This window comes from Tubulanus polymorphus, chromosome 4 (assembly GCF_964204645.1).
Source record: "Tubulanus polymorphus chromosome 4, tnTubPoly1.2, whole genome shotgun sequence".
Classification (NCBI taxonomy): Eukaryota; Metazoa; Nemertea; class Palaeonemertea; order Tubulaniformes; family Tubulanidae; genus Tubulanus; species Tubulanus polymorphus.
This window is the reverse complement of record NC_134028.1, coordinates 2,349,002-2,353,290: the sequence shown is the minus strand read 5'-3', so window position 1 is coordinate 2,353,290 and position 4,289 is coordinate 2,349,002.

Here is a 4,289-nt window from a genome sequence, read left to right as displayed (position 1 = left end):
ACTGCCTTACGACCTCCCGACAATGTGACCTTTGCGTTCAGGATTGCTCGCAGATTGATATAAATTGCTTTTTCCCGACACAAATACAGGTGACGATGGGGGAAGCTCATCAATATTTTTCTTGTCAACGCGTGTGAATGGCGGAAAACAACGTATGTAATGAGATCAGATCAGGTGGTCCAACAAATCCACAGCTTCACCTCGATAGTCTCCCGGAGTGACTTTATAGGCCCCTCTACCAAAGCTGAAATAAACAGCTGTTCAATGTTTTAGTCTAATGCTGATCCATTATGCGCAGAATCTGTTCAAACCTCATCTGAAATATTCAATATTCATCTATAGATTGAAGATTACGCCGACAGTTTCAAGTGTTTCATCTCGCGATAGAACGGTTCGATTTTTTCCCCGCATTTTTTGGCAAAATCGATAAATCTGCATCATTACCGAGAACCATCGGGTGTCTATCTTACAGTAGCCTAATCATTCGTAATTTTAACCAAATCTTCTGCCTGTCCGACTTAAATAAATAAGTCTATTAGCCTCGGTCAAAACGCCGGAGAATGTCTCGTTATTGAAGGGAAATAAGCTTAGTATTAATGACCACGCAGCACACCGTCGTCCCTAACATTAATCATTCAGTGTAAGGTCACAGCTATTTTTCACCCCCAAAGTGGATTTTTATGGCCCCCGGAATGACAATCATTCACTTGTATTTAGCTGTGTTAATGTAGAAAGAATCGTCATGACGCAGTTAGGTCATGGCCACGCGACCACTGCTGCTGATACCAGCGAGAACTTGTCTCTATCCGCTGACTACGAATGCGTTTTATACGAGCAATTAACGTTTGTCACGGACTTACTGATATCAGTTACTGCGGGCATTACCCATTAACGACGTATCAACTTTCAATCAGGGTCACAGGTCATAAACAATTAACTAACTTATCCGAAAACTTCATTAATCAACAACCTTTAACCCTTTCAGTGCTGACTAATCAATCCCCTATAGTGCTGGAGATAATTTGAAAATTCTAAAAAATTCCACCCTAGTGTGTTGAACAATGGGAATACCACTATAGTACGTCTACACCGTGGTGCGGTGTATCGTTAGTTACTAATAGTTCACTATGTTTGACAGGCTCAGCCATTTTTAAAGAGAGATAATTACTAATTACATCAATACACCGCAGTGCGGTGTACTAGCAAAATCCATCACCGATTTATACACCGCACTGCGGTGTAGATGCACTGAAAGGGTTAAAGGTTGTATTACGTTAATTCCCACGTTATCTAAATATACTTAATAACGAAGATATAAAAATTAGTAACAGTTTGGATAGAATCAACAGTTTTGACCGATCAAACCATCGCTTAACTCGGATGAGTCTTTTTAGTTTCAAGACTTTACGAACCGAAACTTTTTCTATCATTTCGCATTTCTCGTATTAAGGATCAGTTTTGATTTCAGATTGTCTCCGAGCCCAGAGGGTATAGACAAGATAAGATATCGAATCCAAGCGCCGTATAATTCACCGGTTTACAGAACATCAGAAATTGATTCCGCTACATCGTCGCAAACACACTGAAAAACAGCTACTGATTCGTACATCTCGATTTTCGTCACGTCCAAATTCTCAAACTGACAACTGAAATTGAATACAGCGTCATCGACGAGCATTTACATAATTCACTCTTAGCACTATCTAACAAAGCTAATAACAAGGTTTGCCACAAAAATCAGGAAACCAACAAGACGAGACCAGCTCGTACTCATAATCGATATGTCTCGTGCGCAACGTCTCGCTCCGGGCAAAAACGTGTTCAAACATAAACAGCGACATAACTGAGTAACTTACGGACTGCGAAATCCTTTTGAAATACACACACTTTATGGAGATGATGGTTTTCGCGAAAAATACACTTATTGAATAGCGTCACTCAGACGGGGAGAATAGATAGGTTAAAACTCACTATATACAAATTTGTAAGAGGATATTTATTACCAAAAATTAAAATAAAAAACAACATTTGGGACTCTCTCTTCAAGACCATTTTCAGGTCTGTAGAGAAATCAGAAATTTGGTTTCTAATCTTCGTATAAAGTGTGTATTAATCTTACTATAATGATACTGATAATAATAATAATAGTTATAATAATAATTCATTTTTTGGTATAGCGCAATATCTACGCAGCTATCTCTGGGCTTTACATAAGATGAGAAAATAGATTAGAAAAACAATTATCAGTAAAATGATTGCCAATTAGTTAAAAACATTAAGACAAAATTTATTTATAGATTTCATTTAAAAGTTTCGACTGTTAGGATTAGAATTAATGTGACTTGGCTAGTTAGGTAGTTAAGTCTAGTTGGTACATACATACAGTTAAATCAAAAGAAGTTTGAACTCAGATCGGAACAGAACCCAACGTTGATCGATGATGAGAACTGGAGTAATATGATCAGAATTCCTAGTTTTTTGTAATCAAACGAGCAGCATTCAATATGTTGATCGTGAAGCGCAGGTTTGTACTCAACAGTTTCACCGTGAACTCAATTAAGTACCATATGCTTCGGATATTCCAGGTGAGGCACTTTTTCAAAAGCGCTACATCGATTCGCGTGACCTTGACCGATGTGCACCTGACTCATGCCTCCGCGCGCACGCCAGTCCCCCGGACGATGGTGACATAAAAAAATCTCGATGATGATTGAATCAGCTCTCGGAGAAACATTCAATACGACTGCATTGAAATTCTTATCCATCAGTCATCATTTTAAAGGACACGGATTCGAGCACAATTGCTGCTCATGAATAACGGAACACATTTTTCTCAATGCATGAGTTTAGGAAACGGCTGCTTTTCGTGACCAATGACAGCTAGTTATGAAGCGCTCGAGAATATCAATGATTCGAGTAGTAAGCCGTCATTTCAGTTTTCTGTTGCTACATTGAATATTAAATCATGAAACAGAACTTCGGGCTAACAGGTGTAACATTGAGACACGCAGAACAAAAAAGGTCTGTTTCGGGAACGGGTGCTTAATAGAGTATTTTAGAGTATGCAGCTGATAGATAGATTTAGACCAAGAAAAAAAAAACCTTCAAAAATGTATGGAGCGATACCAGAATTCACTTTTTGTAAAAAAAACTAATAATTTGAAATGTAGGAAATGCCATCGAAAAGAATTGATTTTAAAAAATTCAATTGTAGCAGCTTCGTGGATCTCTGCAACGAGTTGCATCTTATCAAAAGTCGGGAATAAGTGGTTTAGAAATTGGGAAGAATTTCCGGCCACTTGCCTACTGAATGGCTCTGCATCAAACGCTTCAAAAAAAAATCCAAAATAACAAACATCTATCTACAAAACCTATTTCCATTTTCTAGACGTTTAAAAAAATCCAATTAATCAACAGGCTGTCCGTGATAGGGCGTTTTCATCTAACCATCGGAAACATAGGGATCAAATCAATGTAACCTAACCTACTCGTGAGCCGAATATCCGGTGTCAATTTGATGAATAATTCAAACAGTTATTTTTTGCGTGCGTGCGACACAGGAGACGCCAGCGGTCACGAGTCTCTCGTCGGATCCCTAAACAATCTCCTAATTTGCAGACGCACGTCCCCGCAGAGAGGGAAAAAAAGATTTCTGCTCGGATACACGATGTAAAGAGAACCCGACCAGCGTCTAATTGGATCGATTTCATATTGAATAAGTGTATTGACAACTTGCTCTCGAACCATCAATATTTATTTGAAGTCCGTTTGCCGTGGTCGTCGTCATCGGCCGTCGCAGCAGCAAATGATTGATCAACGATTAGTCCGGCAGAAAATATTGCATTACCTCATTCACAGTTGGTGCCCGAAAAAAAAACTCGGAACAGTCTGAAAATCTCTCACGAGAATCCAACAATGATAACAGAGAGTCTGAAACTGCTTGTAGTTTATTCAATGTTTCAACTATTCAATATTCTATAAGTCATCTTCAGGAATATTGAGTGACAATAGAAATTATGAAATATATACATTCATTATATACAATCCAGAACAAAGCAATCAGAAGTGATACAGACTAAAGGAAAATGAACATAGAAACAGTTAAACTCTATAAACAGTAGAGAAGAGAGGAGGAAATTAGGGGGTAATTATATAATACATTTAGTGAATATAAATATAAAGAAGACTATTAGAATATAGTCGAAACAATGAATAAACTGCAAGAAACATTTCTTGGACTTAATATTATTATTCAGTCATTGTTATTGTGCAATTCTCTTTATATCATC